This window comes from Vulpes lagopus, chromosome 24, assembly GCF_018345385.1.
Source record: "Vulpes lagopus strain Blue_001 chromosome 24, ASM1834538v1, whole genome shotgun sequence".
In the NCBI taxonomy this organism is placed as follows: domain Eukaryota; kingdom Metazoa; phylum Chordata; class Mammalia; order Carnivora; family Canidae; genus Vulpes; species Vulpes lagopus.
The window spans coordinates 23,238,305-23,265,464 of record NC_054847.1 but is presented as its reverse complement, the minus strand read 5'-3'; the positions used below and the strand labels follow the sequence as shown (position 1 = coordinate 23,265,464).

Genomic DNA, 27,160 nt, shown 5'->3' with positions numbered 1-27,160 from the left:
TGACTTGAATCTTGGATAATGGTATTTCATGAATAGGGATGTTTTTCTCTAACTGGCATTATGGCTACCTCTTTGTAGTCCTGAATACCAGGCCAGACTTTCAAACATGATATGTTCCTCTGCCTAGTGCAGGAAAAGGATTCCCTGTGTATGTCTTTCAGTAAATATAGGAAGCTCCAGAATAAAGAAAACTGATAACTTCTGAAAGTGGCTTCTGCTTAGGGAAGAACTGCTTTCTACCAACTAGATCTCCTTTATTCCTATAGATTAGTTCTCTGGAACCCTTCAGAGATACATATGTATAAATTGATGGTTGCATTTCTACATATTTATCCACATGGCTATTTTGGATTTTCTCAAATCATGTATGATTACTAAAAATACCAAGTTTAGGAACCTCAAACATAAAGATCTGAATTAGGCCTCACTGAACACTCGTTTATAGTCTTAGTATAATAGGAGATTACTAACCCTGAGTAAATCTGTGGAACTAGAAAGGCCAATTCACAACCATTATAAGAATTGAGACTATCTATCAAAAAAAAAAAAAAAAAAAGAATTGAGGCTATCCCTGAATGGATATTGCCAAGAAAGCAACCATTTCAAAATACTCTTTCTATAGGGACCATTTGACATAACAAGGCAAATGCCTCTTCTAACAGCAGGTTAAGAAAACATGCCTTAATTCAAAATCTCATTAAAATATACTCACAAATATGGATAGGCATGGAAATTGATTTTTTTTAAAGCAAATGGAAAACATAGAGGTAGAAATCCCAGAAGTCAGGCTGAAATTAGCAAGAGTGCCTGAAATTAAGTTGCTGGGGCTTTTTATTTCTTAAAAACACATGTAATCTGTTCACAAATACATACTAACTTTTGAATAAGTTTCAATATGTGGAACTGTGAATTTAAATATATAAATAAAACACTTAAGACAAATGTTCCTGTTGCTTCTACTGTCTAAAATTAAGAAAACCACTATTATCTTTCTAGAATGGGATCTTGTATCAGTCAGGATCCCAACAGGAACTTCACATGGCTCAAAAATTTAATAAACAGACTGGTTGCAAAAGTGTGAGAAAATTTTTAAAAAGCCAATAAAAGATGTTGATGGTACTTAAGATGCAAGAAACAACAGGTGCTGGTTCCACCCCTAAGTCTGAATGGCAAGAGGAGTAAGTAGCACTATGATGTCAGAGCTTCTACAAATGGGGTATGGGTGTGGGGGAGGGATGTAGCCTTTACCAGAAAAATGCATCCCAGAGCAGAAAAGGAGAGGGAAAGAAAAAGTTAAAATCTCCCTTTTATTCTCTGATCTCTTACTAGTAAACTCAAACAAAGGCTAACTGGGGCGGGGTGGGGAGAGGGTGCAAAGAGCAGGAGAGAAAAAAGTGGTGGGAGTAGAGGCCAGAAATGGGAGAAAAAAAACTAACACAACTTTTACTTTTGTTTTGGTTTTCTTTCTTTTTTTTTTTTTAATTTATTTATTCATGAGACACAGAGAAATATGCAGAGACATGGGCAGAGGGAGAAGCAGGCTCTCCACAGAGAGCCCGATGTGGAACTGGGTCCCAGGACCCCAGGATTATGAACTGAGCTTAAGTGTCAGAGGCTCAACCACTGAGCTACCCAGGCATCCCTGTTTTGGTTTTCATATTTTAAACAATTGGTAGTAATCTCAGTCCCTTTAAAATACAAAATAGGCTTAAAAGCATAGCTAAAATCCTATTGATGAGAAAAGTATTTTCTGTTATCAGTATCATATTGTTTCCAAAAGAATGGAGGACAAAATAGGTCAATCATAAATACACACAAGCATATGTGTTATAGCTACACACGACCATAAACGTAAATGTGTATTTGTATGCTATTGTTATCACTAGTTATCATGCAGCCTTCAACAAAACAAAAATAATGCCCATGTTCTTAATCACTCTCCCTTTGTGAAATAAGAAATAGGGAACTTTGTATATTCTCTGTAATGTTATAGAGTAATTTCATTTATTGCTTTCTGATTTTTAAACTTTATAGAGAAACTAAAAAATTGCCACTTGACTTTTATAAATAGAACCAGTAACATGGTAATATTGGTTTGCACAAAAAACTGCTTTTCCAATTATTCCAATTTAATGTACTTTCATTGTATTTAAGAAAAATACAAAAATTTTCCCTCAAGTATAGTGAATATAAAAAAGAAATGTGAATGTAAGACAAGCTTATGAAGGCCACTGAGGAAGGAGAATGATCCGGGCTGTGGAGAATACAAAGAAAACAGGATAATAGGTGACAAGAGTAAACTAATGAGATGAAATTATAGGGAACACTCATAGAGGACATATTTTGTGCATCATAGAATTCAAATGCCAATGTGAAAAAAAAAGTTTAATTAAAAGAGAAAAAATAAAAATGAAACCAATATTTTATGATATTATAGAAATGGTATTTTATGGTATTATAGAAAACCAACATGGTTATATTTACTCCGTAGAGCTTTAAGCATCTTAGAAAAATAGCTTATTACAACAGTAGTATATGTTGTATAATCTAGCGATCTAAGGGAAATATAGGTGCATTATTTAAGTGATGAGAAACTTTTTGGTGATAAGTGCCTTTAATACAGTATAGTTCAACTTTTTAACACATGTGGAACTCCAAGCTGGAGGATGGCTAAAGAAGGATTTATTCTCAAAGTTCTCATTAATTTACATTATTAATTTATAATATTTTAATTGGTTACAGTTTCATATGTTTTATTGAGGTATAATTGACATAACAATAGTTTCAAGTGTATGCTTAAAATTTTCATAGCAAAACTTTTTTAGAATAAACTAAGAGAGGTTAAAGGACATTATTAACATATCAGTTTAGGAAAATCTAATGTTGTCTGTCTTAAAATCCTAGCCCTAGTGCAACTCTGACAGTAAAAGTGTGTAACTCTGACAGTAAAAGGGTGAGTTATTTTCTTAACTTTTTTTAACAGTTAAATGAAGAAATCACTTGTTTAGTATCAGTTAGAAAAGAGCCTGGGTTCTCTTTTGAGGCAGAGCCAATTTGTCTGTTTGCTCAGCACTCAATGATTTTGGAGATATTAGTCACAAAAAAGTACTAATAGCTTTTACAAACATTAGCCTGAGAACCATTTTCCATTTAGTCTGTAGTTAGTTAATCGAGTGTATGTTCATTTGTCCATATAAGCTATAAAATCCTACAATGAAGATGTAATTATAATTAACATTGCTGACCAGTTAAAAGGCATAAACAGTAGCGTGCCTATCAATATACACTCTCTATTTGCTGACATTTCCAGTTATGCCAGATGGTGGATTTAATGATGGTGCCTTGTGGTGCTTCTAATGATTTTTGTGCCTGATGGTACTTTTATAGGGCCCGTCACATCATAGAAGGCTGAAGGGTGACTTAATAATGATCCTCAAGCATATGAAGGGTCATGAAGTATATGGTTATGAAGTGACCAGCTGTTACTCATTCAAACGAGAAGGAGTAGATTTTAACTGTAACTGGAGCAATTGAACTTAGATTTGAAGTAGAACTTCCTGATAATAAAAGATACTTAATGAGAGGGATGATGAGAGATGCTATGGAATATTTTCTTTTTCTTGAGGATAAAATATGCTCATCTGTATGAAAGCCAAGGTAGCTCTTATATTGTTGGTAATATTTCAGTTTCCTTTCACATCTGTGAGTACATTTTTCATACTCTGATACTAAATGGATTCAAGTCCTGGCTCTAACTTATTACTCCTGTGACTTCAAGTAAGTTAGTTGCTTAAATATTTTGAATCTGGTTTTGCTAATCTGCAAAATGGGAATTAAATATTTTATCTAAATATCTAGGGACAAGTATAAAATGCTATTAACTATAAGGCAGAGTTGAATTTGCTTCTTCCATTTTTCCCCCACGAAAATGAGACCAGACAGGTCAAAGAGGTCCTTTTAGTCAGAAGCCTGCCCCCCTCACTTTTTTTTTTAACTTTGAAGTCCCAGAATAATAGAGACCTGTGAAATAGTAGGAAGTAAAGTTCTCCCTATCTTTCCTATCTAGAAACTGACTAGGGATAGATACCTTCCTAACACTAAATAAATGTACTGTGTTAGAGAAAGCAAAGAGCCATCTCTAGTTTAGGATTCTATAGTTACTAACTATATAACCCCAAAATAAGTCATTTAACTCCTCTGAGTTTTATATTGCCCCCTTTATAAATTATATTAAGGAACTGGGCATTGACAGATATATTTTGATGTCACTTTCCTCAGGGGGAAACAAGACACAGTGTTGGAAGATTGTAAAAGATATAGCTCAAATGGTTAAGAGTATCATTATCTGCTGCAGTGGTTTATTTGACCCCATGTATCAGATAGGGAAAAAATAGTTCTGATCAAGGTAAAGGGAATGGAATATCACCAAACCTCAGCATACTTCCTTAGAAACTATTAGTTTGACAAATAATATGATCCAGGCACTGTTCAAGATATGAATAATTTGTCACTATACTGGAATCCAAAAAATTCCCTGTCTTCCTGCACCATTAAAGTATTGAATCAACACAAATAAATAAGAAATTTTCAGAGCATGATATACCAGGAAGAAAGTCAGACAGGGTAGGCATGATAATACCATGACTGCAAGGAGGGAGGAGGTGAGTCTATGGTCCATGAAGCCTTCTCTAAGGCCACACATGGCACTTGTTATCTCTCTATAACATAAAAGGATTCAACTATGCAAAGTTAGAAGAGAGGCCTGGTTAAAGGCTAGAAGTAAGGGATCCAGATAATCTATTGCCACTTTTCTCAATGAAATTTGTGTAGCCTTACTGTGTAACATTGACTAAATTTTGGTTAAATTCTGTTTCTGGCCTTATTAGTCACTAACTAATCTCTGCTCATCAATTTCTTTTCAGGTACAATGTAGGAGAGAGAACTGGAATATTATGAGAAATTGATTATTTTCACTTTTCCCATCTAAAACACTATGATTAATCTCTGTCTTGCCTATTTCATGTGGTAGATTTAAAGATGAAATGAGATAATGGATGAGTAACCAGTTCATTGAAGACTACTCAGTGGGATATTAATACGAAACAATTTTATTTTTTTCTAATGCTTTCCATCATGCTCTGTTTGGATGTCTACTTTCCTTGTCTCTTAATGACATTGTAGGCAGATACCATAATTTTTCTGGTCTCTTTCAGTTATTAAAACTTAACCCAGTCTAGTTAAATATTCAAATCACACAACTTATTTAAAGCTTCCTTGTCTTCTACTTTAGGCCTTAGCTGCATTTCTAGTACAACAGGAAAATTTTCACTCAGCATCTAGATTATATTTATAAAAACAACTATAAAATGTAAGGTACAGTATTTATTAAAGATGGTATTTTTTTAAAAACTTCAATTATTCATTAGAGAGAGAGCATGCATGCAAGAGAATGCAAGAGGAGGGAGGGAGGAATGCTGTAAGGGGCAGAGGGAGAGGTAGAAGCAGACTCCCCACTGAGCAGAAAGGCCAACGTGATGTCCAGTTCCAGGACCCTGAGATCATGACCTGAGCCAACACTTCACTTGACAGAGCCACTTAAGTGTCCCTAAAGATGGCATTTTTAACCCATGAGTTATTTTATGCCAAAGCTTAAGAGAAAGAGAGAACCCAGCACATTGATAGCCAAACAGGAAGCTAAAACTCTGTGCAAGTGACTGCAGAGCTCAAGGTCTAAACTGAAGCCCATGTTTACAAACAGGGGAGGAAAACTGCTAGAGTCAGTCCAATCATTAATATTTTATCTAAAAGTCTAGAACAGCTGTCAACATGGCAATCTCTTTTCAACATTCAGAGGCCTGTAATGAGACAGCAGCTAGTGAGAAGATGTCAAGACTCTTTCATATCTCAAATGTAGAAACTTGGACGTGGCGGGTAAAGAAGTTTGGAAAATAATTAGGATATTTTAGAAGACAGTTTTTTTGTTATAATGTGCTAGATTATTAATTCTTTGTATCAGTGCTTAGGAAAATCAGTAATAGTTGTTTCTACTATGTTTTAGAAAAGCATATCATTTTGTATTGTATTACATATTATAATATTTATCAGCCTATTTGTTGGTAGGTTACTACATATACTGAAACCAGCATCTAATAAATGCATTGAATTATGAATTATTTCTTTAAAAAAGAGAAACTGATTTAAATTAGCCCAGCCATTTGTTTACATGCATATTGCCATTTTCTTCTGCACATTCAAAATAGATCAAATGAATTTTATTAATTTCTGTCTAAAATTTAAGATACCATTAAAGACCAGTTCTTTTTCTTTTCTCTTCTCTCTCTCTCTCCTTTTTTTTTTTTTTTTGGAGGCAGGTTGAGGAAACATTCATTTGAAAATTCTTTTAGCATACTATAATTTTTCTAAACACTTTTCTTTTCTATAAAAAAATCCAAATGTCAAGTTTATCATTTAAATAAATAATCTGTACATAATTTATAGTACATATTTTGAAATACACATTTCTAGCTTCTAAAAAAGTTAGAGGGATGTTTTTATGTTTAATAAGGTATTTTTCCCTTCATGTAATGGATATGTGATTATTATTCTAGAAAGAAACAGGGAAAGATTTTATAGATAATTGCATTAGTAGATATACTCAAAAGTCAGAAAGCAGTATCTTTATAGAGAAGATTGACAAACCGTATACTTACCAAGATTTATAGTGCCACTGATGATGGCTTTCTTTCCTCATGAGTGAAAAATACTCATTCTCTTTATATACCTCAAGGAGAAACATCCAATGTCCATTATAACAGTATAATGGATAAGGTAAATGACACACACATAACAAATTGTATGTATGTATATATATTGAACAGTTGTAATTTTAGAAGAATGAAATAATATATAGATATTTAGACAGAGGTAAAGTAATTTAAAGCATTAAGAAACTGTACCAAGAAAGAAAAATGAAAATCATATAAATAATTACCTCAAACAGAATTAAAAAAATAAAATGTTACAGCAGTAATAACCATGCTCACCAACATTTGATAGCTAAAATTCCTTTGTCCTTGGGAACTGGCATTATCAGCTCCCAAATTATCAAGAGCTTTTAAAGCATAAATAAAAATTTGAATTTCATTATGAAAATAATGAATGTGAGTTTCATTTGGCATGCTAATGCTATTTAAGTAAAATTAACCCATGTGAACTATATATGATTTCAAGGAAGTAGTGATTGAGCACATTTTTTGCCCCCCCCCCCCCAGGGTAGAGAATGCTATCTTAAAAACTATAAGGAATCCTCTGCATAAGATATAACTTACAAAAAATGTGGGTTTGGAGTAAAATTAGGGTTGAGGAACAGCATATTAAAGCAAAACATTTTGTCCCTCATTTAAAAGTCTCTGAACACAACCAATTCATATCTTACTACTCTGCTTTGAAGTTTAAATTTACAAAACTTGCTACCTAATCCCAGGAATATATTCAAGGTGGATCAAAGGATTTGTAATGTTATATGTGCATTAAATGTCAATGACAATGAAGAATTTTTAAAAATCCCCAGGACAAACATCAACCAAAGAGATAATAGATGAGGTCAGTTAATATTGTTCTTATTTTATTGTTAACTTCATTATTTTTAGCAGCTTTTGTATTAGACCCTTAATTTTTTTTTAATTTAGATCTCACAATAACCTTATGAGGTAGGTAGGGTTTTCTTTATTTTACCATTGAAAAAAGAAGAAGAAGAAGAAGCTTAGAAAAGCTAATAACTGAATTCCAGCTTTCAGAGCTACTAAGAAGAGGTTAAATGTCAGTTTCCATCCTCCCCCCGCCCCCCAGTTCTAAACCCTGTGCTATCTACAGGGTAGGAAGGCTACATACCCTATAGTCTTTCACTTAATATGGGAATTGGACTTTCCATAGAATGCTTTGTACTTTTGAAAATGCTCACCGTGTAAAAGTTGCCTTGGATACACATGTAACAGATTTCCTTGCGTTTATCAAAGACAAAATTAATGGATAATTTATGATCTCTGGGTGAAATTTTTTTTTCTTCCAAAAAAAGCATAATTCAAAGATCCTTACTTTCAAAACTATAGGATTCCAGAATAAAATAAGAGTTTATTCTATGACTTTTGACAATTCTTATTAGATAACTTTAGGCTGGTTTTGAGAGGTTGTAAGTTCTTATGTTTGATAATAATAATAATAATAATAATAATAATAAAGGATCATGGCTTTCTCAAGATGTAAAAGTTTTAAGATGTTATGATGGCCAAGCAATTCATTTCTTATCTCTTGGAATGCAAAGTATTTATAAATAAAAATCCTTTTCAGTCTGTAATATCCTCATATCAAAAAGAAAATATGTTTTACTTTTCAGTTCTTCATTAGCTTAGCTTTATTTCCTATGGCACAGATTTGTCCAAATAAATTTGCTTTGAGATTTTGAATCAGTGCATTAATGTGATGTTTTGTTCCATTTATCCTTTATTATTAGCAGTGCTGCAACAAGAAGTAATGATTATTAGTACACAGAGAACTTGTTTTAGGTTCAACAAAAGTAGAGTCATAAGACAGAGTTAACTTCTCTTTCGAGACTTTGTGAAGTCCTGATATGATATATTTTATTATCTTTATAGAATAAGAAATATTTTTATGGTGTTTATCAGTTCTTTAATTTCAAGACTAGAAACTAGAGCACCAACCAATTCTACTCTATAGATTTTGCCCACAATTCCTAAAATTCTATGTTTATTCTTTTTGAAGTCCCCAAGTGTTCCAATATTTCCGGGTAGCCAAACAGTGACGTAGAGACATTCTTTATTCCCTGAAAGACCAGATTTCCTTAAGTCAGAAAGCAGGCACCAGGTCAGTTCCTGGTAGGAATTTATGTTATAATTTCCACATAAGAAGAAAAGTAGTTGTTTAATTGTTGGCCAATCATATGTAGCTGAATTGTGCCTTTAAAATGGCATTTCTGGTAAGATCATAGTCATTAACCTTATACAGAAAAGCAAAACAAAACAAAACAAAAATTACAGTGTCATAAGTTAGTTGACTTGGTAAAGGTGGTTTATGATATTTGCTCTTATTTCTATGTAAGTTAACAACACCAATATCAACATATGTCATATATTTAAAACAACCAAAATCAAAATTCTCTTGATGAAGCACTATCTTATAATTTATATTGAGATTTCCCATGAGATTTATTCTCCTCAGTTCTAGGGGGCACATTAGAAAAATTAATCATTCAGAGTATCTCATTTTAGATTACATAGATATAGTGTGATACATTGAGAGGCAGAGACTATGAAGAAAACTAAGATTACCTAGTATATGCATCAAAAAATGTGAACTTAGCCACATTTACATTTCTTCTATAAGTGTAATTCACCCCCCTCCCCCATTCTTGTGCTGTCAAATCTTGGATCAGTAGTCTTCTTTCTTATAGTCAACTGATTTTGGATTAACGGAATCCTGGTTTTGGTCTCCTGTTATAGAGAGACAGGTGTCTATTCCTGGCAGAATAATCAAATTAAATCATGAACCCAGTACCCACCAGAGTGTGTGTTTTCTCCAGCATCAGGTCAAGAACATCTTACACAGTCCTTTATGGAGGCTATCATTCTTTTGATATTAATCCAGAAGTCCCACATCTGATTTAAAACACATAGCAGGGACTTTTATACAAGTGAAAGGGAAAGGAGGGACCCCTTGACGATAAATTATATGGCTTTGTTTAAATCATTATAATAAACAGTAGAATTAAGCACAAAGAATCCCCTATTGGAATATGATATGTAACTATCTCAAAAACATTTGGTAAATGATTATTCAGATGTTAGGAACATATTATGAAGTATCAGGGCATTAAGAGATCTCTAGTACCTACCAGCCTATCCAGAAAAGTACATGTCACAGTCCTAATTGGAGAATTACAAAAGAAGCATATGCAGTTTCTTTGGCAAGAATATATAAGTAAAGACTATTCTTGGTGACTCTATTTCATTTTTTCACTTTATGGATGCTACTGTCTTTAGAAGCTGTTTTATAATCAAATATTACTTCCTAATTCATATTCATAAAAGATCTTTAAGTGAATTGAGGATGTGAAAGTTAATTTAAGTTGCCATTATAAAGTAGCACAATCACTGCTGATAATAAAAGGAGTTAGAGGTGAGATTTAAAAATTTACTTATCTAGTTTACGGGAATGAGTCCAAAAATTTTGTAGAATTACCTAAAGTTCAAATAAATAAATCCTTTTAAAAGACCTAATTTATGTCAAATCTATTTGGTCGAACCTATGTTTGCATTCTTAGTACTTTAAATATTTATGGAAATGATGTTAATATGTTTGATACATAAAATCAAATTAGAAAAATCAAAAATAATACATTCTCCATAAAAATGAACAAATCTTATGTAGATGAATTATACTTGCATAATATTTCAATATGCCATAACATTAGGAGAAAACAGATGGCATTTTAAAAAATATAACCCAGCCCAATTTATCTAAGTATTAACCTTAAGTAAATTTATTACACAAAGTTAGATCTTATGATTTTTCTATAGTAATTCACTAAAAAACAAAATATTTCAGAAATATTAATTAATGCATTTCTACAACTATTTCTTGCTTTTGTAATGTCCATTTGCCATTTAGAAGCTAGCAATTGGATGTTGCCAGCATGACTAACCTAAAAGTTTCTGTGAGAGATTGATCGTTCCTCTCTCCCACCCTGAAGGGACAACCTAATTAAGTGCTAAACATATAATTTCTTTATTTTGAGGAAAATCTTGAATTCTCGATTAGTTGTATGTGTTTCTTAATCTCAATAAGCCAGTCAAATTAGGAACTGCTTCAAAGTTTTTCAGTGCCATTATTAGTCTGCTTGGGCTGTCATAAGAAAATGCCAAAGATTGGTGGTTTAAACAACATAAATGTATTTTCTCACAGTTCTGGAAACTGTAAGTCCAAGATCAAAGTGTTGGCAACTTTACTTTCTCTGAGGCCTCTTCTTGGCCTGTAGACTACTGGCTTCTTACCATATCCTCAATTGCCTTCTCTCTGTGCAGGTTTAACTCTGGTATCTCTTCCTTTTCTCATGAGGATGTACTGGAGTAGAGCCTCACTTTTAGGATATCATTCAACCTAATTAAAGGTCCTGTCACCAAATACAATCACATTGAGTATTAAAGCTTCATTGTAAGAATTTTAAGAGAATGATTCAGTAGGTAATAGCACCCAACTTATATGATTTAACTTTGTTAGAACTCTGTTAGTAGGGTTCTTTTATTATCCCATTTTTTTAAAAAAAATAATGTGATATAATTAACAAGTGATAAGCAACACGTGTGAAAGATATAAGTAATGATATATGTATATATCAGTGGAATCATTACTGTGATGATAAACATATCCATCCCCACCAAATGTTTATTTGTCCACTATGTACTCCCTTTCTTCCCCACCCTTCCAAGCCATAAATTATCTGCTGTCACCATAGCGAAACCTGTATTATATTACCATTTTATACAAATGGAATTATACAGTATATACACTTTCTATCTGGCTTCTTTTACTCGGCATAATTATTTTGAGATACATTTATGATGTTGCATTTATCAACAGGTAATCCCTTTTTATCACTGAGTATTCATGTTACAGTTATACCAAAATTTGATTCTTGTACTTGTTGATATACATTTGGATCCAGATATTACAGGTAAAGATGCTATAGGTGTTTGTGTACAGACTTTTGTTTTGACACAAATTTCCTCTTCTCTTGGATAAATACCTATGAATAGAAGGGCTGGATTATATGGTTGACATTTATTTACCTTTTAAAGGAATAGCACAAAACAAAAATTTACTTTTTCAATTAATGTGCCATTTTACATTTCTAGCAATTAGTATAAGATAATTCAAGGTTTTCTGCATTTTTGTCAAACTTGTCTGGTCAAGTTTAATTTTAGCCATCTAATATATACATGATTATAACACATTGTCATTTTATTTTGAATCTGCCTGCATTTAACTAATGATATTGAACATTTTTTTCTTGTGCTTATTTGCCCTTCTTATTTCTTATTTGGTGAAGTCTGTGTTGAAGACCTTTTGACCTTTTTTGTGTAGGATTGTTTTCTCATTTGTGAGTTTTGAGAGTCCTTTACATATTGTGCAACAGTCGGAAAACCTTTATCAGATATATATTTTGTAAAGATTTTATTCCTTTGTGGCTTATCTCTTAACTCTCTAATGCCTTTTGAGAAGCAGAGGTTTAATATTTGGTAAAATCTAATTTAACTTTTTTTTACGGACTGTAATTTTGGTGTCAAATCTAAGAGATCTTTGTCTGATCCAAGATAACAAAGATTTGTTCTTACGGTTTCTTTTAGGAGTTTTATAGTTTTAGGTTTACATTTCAGTCTATGATCCTTCTTGAGCTAACTGTATATGATATAAGCTATAGATTCAAAATTATTTCTTTGTATATAGATATCCATTTTATCCAGTACCCATTTGTTAACAAAGCTGCCTTCTTTTTTCATTGTATTGCCTTTATGCCTCTCTCAAAAATCCCTTTTTTATAGGTGTGAGTTTATTTCTAGAGTTGTGTATCCTGTTCTACTGATCTATTTCCCAGTCTTTACACCGTATCATACTGTTTTGATTACTATAGTTTTATACTAGTTCTTTAAATCATATACTACTAGCCCTTCATTTTTTAAAGTTGTTTTGACTATATTAGGTCTTTTAAATTTTCATGTGAATTTTTAATCAATTTCCCAATTTCTGCAGGAAGTGTTCTGCAATGCTTAATTGTGTTGAAATGATCAATTTGGTGAGAATTAACATCTTGACAATATTATGTCTTCCAAGACATAAACAAGGCATATCTTTGATTCATTTATTTATTCTTTAATATCTCTTCAAAATGCCCGTTATCATGTACACATTTTTTCAAATAGTTCACACAGTCATTACATATTTTATGCAATTTTCAATACCGCTATCTTAAACTTTAATTTTCAACTGTTAACTGCTAATATACAGATATATAAATGTTATTTGTATATTGATATTGTATCCTTCAACCTTGCTAAACTCGCTAATTCTAGTTTCTTTTTGGTAGGTTCCATTGGATTTTCTATGTAAGCAACCATATAATTTGCAAATCATTTTTTTCCTCTCTAATCTGGTAATTCTTTATTTCTTTTTCTTGCCTAAGGGCATTGACCGGAGTTTTAAGTACTTTGTTGGATAGAAGTGATGAGAGCAAATAACTGTATTCTCTTGCTCCTGCAATTAATGGGGAAATATTCAGTTTTTTCACCATTAAGTATGTTATCTATAAGGTTTTTCATAGATGCCCTTTATCAGATTGGAGAATTCCCCTTCTATTCCTAGTTTGCTGATAGTTTTTATTAATAATGGATATCAGATTTTATCAAATGATTTGTCTAATATAAAGCATTATATTGTTTGATATTCAAATATTAAACCAACCCTGTGTTATAGGAATAAATACCACCACTTAGTCATGATGTATTACCTTTTTAATATATCATTGGATTTTATTTGTTAAATTTTGGTTACAATTTTTGTATCTTTGTATATGAGGGATTTGTAGTTGCCCCTTTTTGTAAGGTCTTTGGTTTCTTTATTTTTTTAAGATTTTATTTATTTATTCATGAGAGACAGAGATAGGGAGAGAGGCAGAGACACAGGCAGAGGGAGAAGCAGGCTCCATGAAGGGAGCCCAACATGGGACTCCATTCCAGGTCTTCAGGATCACACCCTGGGCTGAAGGCGGTGCTAAATCGCTGAGCCAACAGGGCTGCCTAGGTCTTTGGTTTCAAGTCAAGGTAACACTGACTTCATAGGATAAGCTAGAAATACTTAATCTTCTTTATTTTTGTTTCTTTATTTTTTCAATGGTATATTTTCTTCATTATTTAGTAGAATTTACCAATGTAGCAACTTGAGCCTGGAGTTTTCATTATAGAAATATTATTTTTAATTACTATTATAATTTTTTGTGCATATAGGGCTATTAACTTACCTATGTTTTCTTGAGTGAGCTTTGGTAATTTGTGCTTTTCAAGGAATATGTATTTTGTTCTCCTAAGTTGTTGAACTCATTGGCATAATTCTTCATAATATTCCCTTGTCCTTTTACTATCTGTAAATGTGTAGTGATGATGTTTCTCCTATTCCTAACATTTGGAATTTGTATCTTCTCTTTGATCATTTTGGCTAGAGTTTTATTAATTTTATTATTTTTTTGAAAAATCAGTTTTTTGTTTTATTATTTTTCTCTATTTTTCTGTATTCTGTTTCATTGCTTTTTATGTCTATGTCTATTTCCCTTCTTCTGCTGATTTTGTATTTAATTTAGATTTTTTTAAGATTTTATTTTTTAAGATTTATTTATTCATGAGAGACACAGAGAGAGAGGCAGAGATATAGGCAGAGGGAGAAGCAGGCTCCCTGTAGGGAGACTGATGCAGGAACTTGATCCCAGGATTCTGGAATCATGCCCTGAGCCAAAGGCATACACTCAACCACTGAGCTACCCAGGTGCCCTAATTTGGATTTATTTTGTATGTTTTAAAGGTAAAAGCTGAGGTCGTTTGTTTAGACCTTCCTTCCTATTATAATTCTTTAGTGCTAAATTTTTTCACTAAACTTAGTGGTGTCTCATTCCAGTTTACATTGTAACTTCTAAATTTTTTGTATGTGTTCAAATGTTTTTAAATCACTTCTTGGCCTCTGGATGATTTCAAGTCTGTTATTAAGTCTCGAAATATTAGAGAACTTTTCTTTAAAAAAATATTTTATTTATGTATTCATGAGAGACACAGAGAGAGAGAGAGAGAGAGCCAGAGACGCAGGCAGAGGGAGAAGTAGGCTCCATGCAGGGAGCCTGATGTGAGACTTGATCCTCGGACTCCAAGATCATGCCCTGGGCCAAAGGCAGGTGCTAAACCACTGAACCACTCAGGCATCCCCTTAGAGAACTTTTCTAGAGATTTTATTTCTGTTATGGATTTCTAACTTAATTTCATTGCGGACAGAGAAGATTACTTGATTGCTTTTTTTTTTTTTTTTTAGATTTTATTTATTTATTTTTGAGAGACACAGAGAGGCAGAGACATAGGCAGAGGGAGAAGCAGGCTCCATGCACAGATCCTGGGTCCTGGGATCTGGGATAATGCCCTGAGCCAAAGGCGGACCCTCAACCACTGAGCTACCAAGGCGACCCTACTCGATTGCTTTTAAATGTATGTTTTATGGGGGTGCCTGGGTGAATCAGTTGGTTAAGTGTCAAGGGCATCTGGTTAGCTCAGTGGTTGAGCATATGCCTTTGGCTCAGGTCATGATCCCAGAGTCCAGGGATCCAGCCCCGCATTAGGCTCTCTGCTCAACAGGAAGTCTGCATCTCCCTCTGCTCCTCACCTCACTCGTGCTCTCACTCTCTCTCTCCCTCTCTAAAATAAATAAATAAAAATTTTAATGTATTTTTGTATCACATATATGGTCTATCTTAGTAAATCTTCATATGTCAAGCGTCTATCTTCATTTGCAAAGTACAGGTTTTTGGTTTGATGTTCCTTTAGAATCAGCTGAGTCAAATTAGTTGACTGTGTTATTCAAGTTAACTATATCCTTGCTGATTTTCTGTCTCCTTGATCTAACAATTATTGAGAAAAATACCTTAAGACACTTGACTAAAATTGTGAATTTATCTCTTTCATCATCCAGCTTTATCAGTTTTTGCTTGACACACATTAAAGCTCTGCTATTAGGTACATAAAGCATTACAATATTCTCTTGATGAGCTAATATTTTTGTATTATTTCTTGGTATTAGCAATAACCCCTTGGTCAGTTTAGTAGTTAAGTATTCATGCTGTACCTCTTTAATTTTTTTAAAGATTTTTATTTATTTATCCATAGACACAGAGAGAGAGGCAGAGACACAGGGAGAGGGAGAAGCAGGTTCCATGCAGGGAGCCCAATGTGGGATTTGATCCTGGGTCTCCAGGATCACACCCCAGGCTGCAGGTGGCGCCAAACTGCTGCACCACCAGGGCTGCCCATGTACCTCTTTAATTCATTACAGGTGTATCCTGAGATTATATTATACTACTCTATAGGTAGTCCACATAATAGTGGACTTCTCTCTCAGATTTCTATTATTTGTCATGCATTTTACTTTTACATATGTTATAAACCCCTAATATATTGTTACATTTATGCACCAGTTTGCATTCCCACCAACAGTGTAAGAGGCTTCCTCTTTCTCTGCATCCTCACTAACAAACTGTTGTTTCCTATGTTGTTAATTTTAGCAATTCTGACAGGTGTGCAGTGTTATCTCGTTCTAGTTTTCATTTATATTTCCCTGATGATGAGTGATCTTGAGCATTTTTTTATGAATCAGTAAGCCATCTGTATGTCTTCTTTGGAAAAATATCTGTTCAAGTCTTCTGCCCATTTCCTAACTGGATTATTTGTTTTTTTTTCAGTGTTGAGTATAAGTTCTTTATAGATTTTAGATACTCTTTATCAGATGTGTCATTTGCAAGTAACTTCTATTCCAAAGGTTGCCTTTTAATTTTATTATTTCCTTTGCTATGCGGAAGCTTTTAATCTTGATGATGTCCCAGTAGTTCATTTTTGCTTTTCTTTCTCCTTGTCTCCAGAGAAATATCTAATAAGAAGTTGCTATGGCCAAGATCAGAAGTTGTTGCTTATATTCTCCTCCAGGATTTTTATGGTTCCCTAGTCTTACACTTCAGTCTTTCATCTCTTTAGAATTTATTTTTGTGTATGGCATAAGAAAGTGGTCCATTCATTGTTCTGCATGTTGTTGTCCAATTTTCCCAACACCATTTGTTGGAGAGATTTTTTCCAATAGATATTCTCTCCTGATTTGTCAACCATCAGTTGACCACAGACTTGTAGATCCATTTCTGGGCTTTCTAGTCTGTTCTAGTGAGCTATCTATCTGTTTTTGTGCCATTACCATACTGTCCTGATGACTACTGCTTTGTAATATACCCTGATGTCCAGAACTCTGATGTCTCCAGCTTTCTTTTTCTTTTTCAAAATTGCTTCAACTATTCAAGGTCTTTGTGGTTCCATACAAAATTTAGGATTGTTTGTTCCAGCTCTGTGAAAAATACTGTTGGTATTTTGATAGGTATTGCATTAAATCTGTAGATTACTTTGGGTAGTATAGACATTTTTAAAAAGATTTTATTTATTTATTCATGAGAGACACACAGAGAGAGGTAGAGAATAGGCAGAGGGAAGGGCAGGCTTCCTGTGGCAACGGTCTCTGTTGCAAGACTCAATCCCAGGACCCCAGCAATCACACTCTGAGCCAGAGGCAGCCACTCAACCACTGAGCCACCCAAGTGTCCTGGTAGTATTGACATTTTAACAATATATTTGCTCTTCCAACCCATTAGCATGGAATGCTTTTCCATTTTTTTGTGTTATCTTCAATTTCTTTCATAAGTTTCTATAGTTTTCAGAGTACAGATCTTTACCTCTTTGGTTAGGTTTATACTAAGTATCTTATGGATTTTAGTGTAATTGTAAATGGGACAGATCCCTTGATTTCTCTATCTGCTGCTTCATTACTGGTGTGTAGAAATGCAACAGATTTCTGTATATTGGTTTTGTATCCTGCAGCTTTACTGAATTTGTGTATCAGTTCTATCATTTTTTTTCATGGGGTCTTTTGGGTTTTCTATATAGAATATCATGTGTCTGTGAAGATTGAAGGTTTGACTTCTTCCTTGCCAATTTGAATGTCTTTTCTTTTTGTTGTCTGATTGCTGAGGCTAGGAATTGCAGTACTATATTCAATAACAATGGTGAGAGTGGACATCCTTTTCTTGTTTTTGACTATAGAGGAAAAGCTCTCAGTTTTTCCCCATTGAGGGTTTTATTAGCTGTGGATCTTTCATATGGCCTTTATGATGTTGAGATATGTTACTCTAATCCTACTTTACTGATGGTATTTATTAAGAATGGATGCTATACCCTGTCATATGCCTTTTATACATCTATTGAGAGGATGATATGATTCTTATCCTTTTATTAATTAATGTGGTATATCACTTTGATTGATTTGCAATAATTGAATCACCTTGCAACCCAGGAATAAATCTCATGTGATCATGGTGAATAATTCTTTTAATGTACTGTTGGATTCAATTTGCTAGTGTTTTGTTGAGAATATTTGCATCCGTGTTCATGAGGAATATTGGCCTGTAATTCTCTTTTTTAGTGGGGTCTTTGTCTGCTTTTAGAATCAAGGTAACACTGGTTTCATAGAGTCAGTTTGTATGTTTTCCTTCCACTTTTATTTTTTTTGAACAGTTTGAGAAAAATGAATGTTCTTTAAATGTTTGATAAAATTCTACTGGAAAGGCACTGGCTCTAGATTTCTGTTTGTTGGGAGATTTTTGATTACTGTCTCAGTTTCTTTGCTAGTTATTTATCTGTTCAAGTTTTCTATTTCTTCCTGTTTCAGTTTGGTGGTTTATGTATTTCTAAGAATTTATCTATTTCTTGCCAATTGCCCAATTTATTGGCATATAATTTTTCATAATATTCTCTTATAATTGTCTGTATTTCTGTGGCATTGGTTGTAATCTCTCCTCTCTCATTTGTGATTTTGTTTATTTGGATCCTTCCTCTTCTTTTTGATAAGTCTGGCTAGGTAGGGTTTTATCAATTTTATTAATTCTTTTAAAGAACCAGCTCCTGGTTTCATTGATCTGTTCTAATGATTTTGTTGTTGTTTCTTTGTTTCTAGCTCATCTATTTCTCCTCTAATCTTTATTATTTTTCATCTTCTGCTGGCTTTAGGATTCATTTGTTGTTCTTTTTCTAGCTCCTTTAGGTGTAAGATTATATTGCTTGAGATTTTTCTTGCTTCTTGAGGTAGGCCTGTTTTGCTATATATTTTCCTCTTAAGGACACTTTTGTTGTATCCCAAGGGTTTTGGACCATGAGGTTTTCATTTTCATTTGTTTCCTTGTATTATTTTTTATTTCTTCTTTAGTTTCCTGGTTGATCCATTTTTTTTCTTTAGTAGGCTGTTCTTTAACTTCCAGTATTTGCGGTCTTTCCAAATTTTTTCTTGTGATTGACTTCAAGCTATATTGCATTGTGGCCCAAAAATATGTATGATATGATCTCAATCTTTTTGTACTTGTTGAGGCCTGATTTGTCCCCTAGTATGGGATCCATTCTGGAGAATTCTCCATGTGCACTCAAAAAGAATGTGTATTCTGCTACTGTAGGATGAAATGTTCTGAGTATATCTGTTAAGTCCATCTGATCCAACGTGTCATTCAAAGCCATTGTTTCCTTGTTGATTTTCTGCTTAGATGATCTGTCCATTGGAATAAGTGGATATTAAAATCCCCTGCCATCATTGTATTAGTATCAATGAGTTTGTTTATGTTTTTATTAATTGCTTTATATATTTGGGTGCTCCCAAGTTGAGGGCATAAATATTTACAATAGTTAGATCTTTTTGTTCGATAGACCCCTTTATTATGATATAGTACCCTTCTTCATCTCTTGTTACAGTCTTTAGTTTACAGTCTATTTAGTGTGATGTAAATATTGCTGCTCTGGCTTTCTTTTAGCATCTGATAGCTGATAAATTGTTCTGCATCCCCTCATTTTCAATTTGTGGCTGTCTTTAGGTCTAAAATGAGTCTTTTGTAGACAGCATAGATGAGTCTTCTTTTATCCATTCTGACACCTTACGTCTTTTGATTGGAGCATTTAGTCCATTTACATTCAGAGTAATTATTGATAGATATTAAATTAATGCTATTTTATTATTTATTTTATCATTCTTTCTGGAGATTTTCTCTGTTCCTTCTAGACTTTATCACTTTTGTTTTTTCTTTCCAATTCAAAGAGTCCCCTTTAATATTTCTTGCTGGACTGGTTTAGTTTTCATGAACTCCTTTAGTTTTTGTTTGGGAGACTCTTTATCTCTTCTTCTATTCTGAATGACATCCTTACTGGATAGAGTATTCTATGACACAAATGTTGTTATGCTTTATGGAGTTGCTGAGTTCCCTAAGTCTACATTCCTGATCCAGTATTTTTATTTTCCTCTTCTTTTCAGCTTCATTATTTTCCATATTTTTTTCTTCAATATCACTTACTTATTCCTCTACTTCTTTCATCCTTGTAGTCATTATCTCTAGTCGATTTCAGATCTGTTATATCGTTTGTTTTTTAATTTCAGCCTAAATAGTTTTTAAGTCTTTTATTTCTGTTTTAAGGGTCTCCCTGATGTCATCTATGCTCTTCTCAAGCCTAGCTAGTGTCTTTATAATTGTTGCTTTAAATTTAATTTAAATTTAATTTAATTCTTGGTCAAGCATATTACTTAAACCTGTTTCAAATAAATCCCTGGCCATGACCCTTTTTTATTCCTTCTTTAGGGATGAATTTCTCCATTTTGGCATTTTGTCTAGGTCTCTGTCTTCTTCCTGTGTTAGAAAAGCCTATTATGTTTCCTATTCTTGAGAATAACGGCTTTATAATGAAGAGACCATATACTGTTGGGAGCCTCATGCTCCAGGAAGTATCTCTGGGGTATGCTATGTGCACTCTGCTGCTGTGTTTTGGCTGTTCTTTCCCAGCCAGTCTTCTGCAGAGTTTCTCTTTGCCTGCAGTGGGGAGAGCTTGGATGTTGGCCAGAGTGTGGTGAGGTTTAACTAGGTGTGCTCTTGTTTTGTTAAAAGAGACCTGATGCTACTCCACTAGAGATGAAGCTTTGTAGAACTCTATGGCCGGTGAACATGGTATGTGAGGGGGGGGGGCAAGAGGGACAGGTTGTGATTGTCTTCTGGGGAAGGGGCCCCACTGTTCTAGGTTCAGGGCATACTTGTCCTAAAAAAGCAGAATTTGCAGAGCACAGAGAGGTGAGGCTTGGTATAAGCTGTTTAGGCCACTAGTGTTGGTGCTGTGCTGCTTACTAAAGTTAGTTTATGCTGAGTGGTGGGGGAAAGAAATGGCACCAGCCTCATCCCTTGTCCTGGAGAGGGGAGTTTGCACTCTCTGCAGTTGGGAAAGCCCTCCCAGAAGAGCCAACAATCTCCCCTCATGTGTCCCAGGCTTCCCTCATATTGTTGCTTTCCCACTGTGTATCTGGCCATCTGCCCACCTGCTAGTGCAGTGCACCTGTGTTCTTTCCCAGGCAGGCTGGCTGAGTATTAGAACTCCAAACTTTAGGAAGTTGCAAGAGGGGAACTTAAGCTGGTCCTCTCAGGGAGTGTCTTGTCACACTGGGACTGATTCAAATTTGTCCCAAAAGGGCAGTGACACCAAAGAGCAAGTGGATGGATTTTGGAATAAAGCACAGTGAAGTGCTCAAATCCAGGTGAGCTGCCTTGAGCAGGCGTCTCTACACCTCTACACCTTTACACCGTTGTTGAGGTGCACCTGCCAGTTCTTTTGTCCCAGAGAGGCAATTGCACCTTTCCCAGATGCATTCTAAGAAGGGAGAAGCATCCAGGGGTTCCTCAGATCATGCCATACACTACTAGTCTATCTGCCCTCCTTCTCCACAGGAACACTGCTGCATCTGCCAGGCTCCACACCTGCCACACCATGGATCTCTAAAATGCTAGTCTTTGAGACCTGCTGTAAAAATTCATGAAAACCAGCCCCTCTCCTTTTCCCAAGGTCTTTGGGGAAATATTTTTCTTGTGTGAGATCCCTTGTGCACTGTTGTCTCTTCCTGGCCTCTCTCCATGACAAGGACTCCCTCCCTTCCACAGCACTGCCAGTCTACTTCCCTCCCAAATCATGTCTTTGCATTTCCTACCTTCCATATGTTGCTTCTCTTTCTCTTGTTGTGCTTTTGTTCTGTCAGTCCTCAGATCAATTTCTTGGGTATTCAGAATGATTCATTTATTTAGCTGTGTTTAAGGGGTGAAGAAAGCCTAGGGTCCTCTTGCTACTCTGCCATCTTAGTCCTTCCTCTGCCTTTTATATTTTCTTTCATGTTATTACATGTTATGTTGGAGGTTAAGTTGTTTTTCTTTCAATAGGTGAAATTATAGTTTTCTTCAAATCTGTAAAATACTTTAGGTCATTATGCATTTATTTATTGTCCCCTCGCCACCATAAGGGACACCAATTATCCATAAACTGAGCCAAGTGAAATTATCCCTTAGCTCACATATGCCTTTGTCTCCTTCTCTGTGTTCTTTTTCCTGCATATTTTATTTTAATAAGTTCTATTATTAGGCTTTTAAATTCATTAATATTTTTTCTGCCATATCACAACTTCCGTTAAGACCAACTAAAATATTTTCCATCTGATGTATTATAGTATTTATTTTTCTAGACGTTTCATTTGGGGCACCTCAGTGGCACAGTCAGTTGAACATCTGACTCAGTCTGGGCTCAGGTCTAAGCTGAGTTGTGATATCAAGTCCTGCAATGGGTTCTGTGCTCAGCACAAAGTCTCCTTGGGTTTCTCTATCCCTATGCCGCCCCCCATATTCTCTCTCTCTCTCTCTCAAATAAATAAATAAATAAATAAATAAATAAATAAATAAATTTTATTTTTCTGTCTCGATTTACCTCCTCTCCTAATTCTTTTTTTTTTCCCCCTCTCCTAATTTTTCTGTCTCGACTTACCTCCTCTCCGAATTCTTTTTTTTCCCCCTCTCCTAATTCTAATATCTGTGTTAGTTTAGGGTCACATTTGATTGATTATTCTCTTCATTATGAATTGTGTCTTCCTCCTAATAATTTTGATGGCATGTCAGGCATTGTGAATTTTACTTTCTTTACTGTTCGCTGAATATTTTTTGTGGTCGCATAAGGTTTTTTGATCTTTGTTCTGAGATGCAGTTGATTACTTGAAAACAGCTGGATCCTTTTGATTCTTACACTTATGATTGTTCATTGAATCTGGAGAAATGTTCATTTGGGGGCTAATTATTCCCAACTATTAAGGCAAGAAATTCTGAAGTACTCTATTCCAGTGCTACAGATTATGAGTTTTCAGTCTGACTGGTGAGCAAACAGGTATTATTTGCTCTATAAGTACATGCAGTGCTCCCTCTACTTTTTTTTGGATGATTCTTTCCCAAGTTTTGGTTAATTTCCTCACATATGTGTGTCCCATGCTGAGGACTTGACAAGAATCCTCTGAAGATCTTTGAAGTTCTATGTGCACTGTTTTTTTGTTTGTTTGTTTGTTTTGTTTTGTTTTTTGTTTTTTGTTTTTTGTTTTTTTTTTTACTCGACCTTGTTCTTTCTAGATACAGTCTGTCTCTTTATGGTGTCTGCTGGGCTCTCCCTCAGTTTTTCTTTCCTAAACTATGGCCTAGAAACACTTTAAAGGCAGTAATTAGGGCAAAAATAGAGCTGTTGTCATTTGCTAATCATTTCTGAGTGATCACTGTCTTTTATTACCTGATGTGCATTGTTTTAAAAATGCTGTTTTGTGCCTTTTGGCTTATTTATTTATTTATTTATTTACTTACTTACTTATTTATTGTTTCAAGCAAATGGGTAAATCCAGTTCTTGTTAGTTCAACTTGGCTAGAAGTGAAAATATTATTCGAATTTTGAAAGACCTTATAATTTAGTTTGTAACTTTCACCTCTAGCTATAAGCAAAAGTATACAACCTAATTTTCTTAGAAAAAAAATTCAAACTTGGATATTAGGAGGATTTAATCAAATTTTTCAACAAGCTAAGAAACTTTCAAGTGGTCTTTCTTTATATATGTATTTATAAAGTATATATTTTTAAATGTAGGCCCCAGAGAGAAGTCTTAGTCCAAATACGGAATTTTCAACTTAAGGATTTACAGGATGAGGAGTCTCTAAGTGGACTTCTATTTCATACTTTGTATTTTTTACTTCTGTAGCATTGGTCTATGACTTTGTTGTCGGTAAAGCAAGGGGGTTGACATCAACATTTAATACTGATCTCAAAACTTCTTACATTTAACTTAGCTCTTTTATGTTTCTTCTGAAAATATGGAGAGAAAATATGCACTCAAACACCTAAGCTTTTACTGGTAAAAGGAACTTGTATACTGGTATAAAGGAACTTGTAATGGAAATTGCAAAAAGTAGAGTTGATCATTCCAACTCATAATCAGGTTAACTTATTCTACTATTAAACAAGGCTATCAAATCCTTTTTTAGAAACTTACTTAAATCTTTGAAAATAATGGTTTTAACAATTTAAATCTTTTCTATGATTCTTTACATTACATAATAGATCTGTCTATAGAAATTAAATATCACAGTAGTGTTCAGTTTCTCAACCTTGTAACTATCCACATTTTAATCCAGATGATTCTTTGATTTAGGAGTTCCTGTAGATCATAGAATGTTTAACAGAAGAATCACGAGGCTCTACACCCTAGGTTCTAGTAGAATATCTTTCCCCTCAGGTTGTGACAAGCAAAAGTCTTTCTATATATTGTCAAATGTCTTGAGGGAAGAGAGAGGAAACATAATATTGCCTCTGATGGAGAAGTATTGCTATAATGCAACACACTTAGTAGAATGCAAACATCAATAATCCCTAAAACTATTCTTAAAAATGTAGGCACAAACATAACAGGGCTACAATTACACATAGATCATAAAGTATAACGTGCTAGTTACTTTACTATCACAAAGAGGGCAGGATGCCTGGGTGGCTTAGTGGTTGAGTGTCTGCCTTCAGCCCAGGGCTTAATCCTGGAGTCCTGAGATCGGGTCCCACACTGGGCTCCCTGCAAGGAGCCTGCTTCTCCCTCTGCCTATGTCTCTGCATTCTCTCTATGTCTCTCATGAATAAATGAATAAAATCTTTTTTTTAAAAAAAGTGGGCTAGAGAAAGTAGAAATGCAACATATCAAAACTTAGATGTAACAAAAGCAGTTCTAAGAGGGAAATTCATAGTAATACATGCCTACATTAAAAAATCTCAAACCACCTAACTTTACACTTTAAGGAACTAGAAAAAGAACAAACTAAGCCTAAAGTTAGAAGATAGGAAATAACAAAGATCATGTGCAAATCAATCAGTGTGAAAACAAAATGAAGGATAAAAAACTTATGATCATTTCAATAGATGCAGAAAAAGGATTTGACAAAATTCAATATCCATTTATGATTTAAAAAGGAAATTGAGAAAATTGGATAAAGAGGGAACATACCTCAACATAATAAAAGCCATTTATGACAAACCCACAGCTAATATCATACTCAATGATGGAAGCTGCAAGTCTTTCCTCTAAGATCAGGAACAAGACAAGTTTACCTACTTCTGGCACTTTTGTTTAACATAGTAGTGAAATTCCTAGCCAGAACAATTAGGTAAGAAAAAACTTTAAAAAGCATCCTAAGAGCATCCCAGGTGGCTCAGTGGTTTAGCGCCACCTTCAGGCCAGGGCGTGATCCTGGAGACCTGGGATCAAATCCCAAGTCAGGCTCCCTGCATGGAGCCTGCTTCTCCTTCTGCCTGTGTCTCGGCTTCTCTCTCTTTCTCTCTCTGTCTCTCATGAACAAATAAATAGAATCTTAAAAAAAAAGCATCTTAAGCAGAAAGAAGTACCACTGTCTCCATTTGCAAAGTGTAATAATTATATAGAAAATGTTAAAGGCTTCATTAAAAAAATGTTAAAACTAGCAAACAAATTCAGGAAAGTTGCAGGATACAAAGTCAATACACGAAAATTAGTTGCATTTCTAAACTTCAGTAACAAACAATCAGAAATAGAAATTAAGAAAACAATCCTATTTATAATTGCATCAAAAAGAATTGAATATCTAGGAATAACTATAACCAAGGAAGAGAAAGATCTGTACTCTGAACACATCTGAACACTATAAGATACTGATGAAATAAGCTTTGCGCAGTGGCAGTATCATAGCCAATGAGATTTATCCGAGGCACAATTATTGCTAATCGAAAGATACTGATGACATAAAGAAGACATAAAGAAGTGGATAGATTTTATAAGCTCGTGTATTGGAAGAATTAATTTTATTAAAATGTCAATACAATTCAAGGCAATCTAAAAATTCAGTGCAACCCTTATCAGAGTTCCAAAGGCATCTTTCATGGAAACAGTAAAAATATATATTCCTAAATTTGTATGGAACCACAGAAGATTCCAAATAGCCAAAATAATCTTGAGTAAAATTAGAACTAGAAGCATGACACTTCCTGATTTCAAACTATATTACAAAACTATAGCAATCAAACCATACTGTATTGGTGTAAGAACAGACACATAGAACAATGGACAGAATAGAGAGCCCAGAAATATATATCCATGCATATATAGTCAATAAAATTACAATGAAGGAGCTACAAATATATAATGAGGAAAGGATAGTCTCTTCAAAAATGGTGCTGAGAAAACTGGACAGCCACAAGCAAATAAATGAAACTGGACCACTGTCTTACACCATACACAAAAATCAAGTCAAAATGGACTAAAGACTTGAATGTAAGCCCTGAAACCATAGAAATCCTGGAAGAATACTCATGTGGTAAGCTCCTAAACATAGGTCTTGGCAATGATTTTTTTATTCGATACCAAAGCAAAGGCAACAAATAAATAAGCAAAAATAAATAAGTGGTACTACTATATCAAAAACTAAAGAGGCTTCTGCACAGCAAAGAACATCATGAACAAAACAAAAAAAAATCAATCTATAGAAGAGAAGAAAATATGTGCAAATCATTTATCTGATAAGAAGTTAATACTCATCTAATCCAATTCAATAACTAAAAACACAATCTAATTTTTATAAAATGGGCAAAGGATTTGAATAGAGATTTTTCCACAGAAGACACACAGATGGTCAACAAGTACATGAATAAGTGCTCAACATTACTAATCATCAGGGAAGTGCAAACCAAAACCACAATGAGATATAACCTAATACCAGTTAAAATGACTAATTTAAAAGATCAGTGATAACAGGTGTTGGCAATAATGTGGAGAAAAGGGAATCCTTATGCTCTGTGTACAGGAATGTCAGCGGTTTAGTCACTATTTAAAACAGTATGAAAGTTCCTCAAAAAAATAAAAAACAGAACTAGTATAT

The 27,160-nt window shown here is 34.1% G+C and overlaps 1 protein-coding gene and 1 pseudogene across 1 annotated transcript in view; both read left to right on the top strand.

Moving 5' to 3' along the window:
- The window catches only part of LRP1B (LDL receptor related protein 1B), a 1,815,754-nt gene that overhangs the window by 948,561 nt on the left and 840,033 nt on the right, over nt 1–27,160 (top strand). The gene's annotated exons all lie outside the window — the stretch shown is intronic.
- LOC121482176 lies at nt 25,949–26,107 on the top strand (annotated as a pseudogene).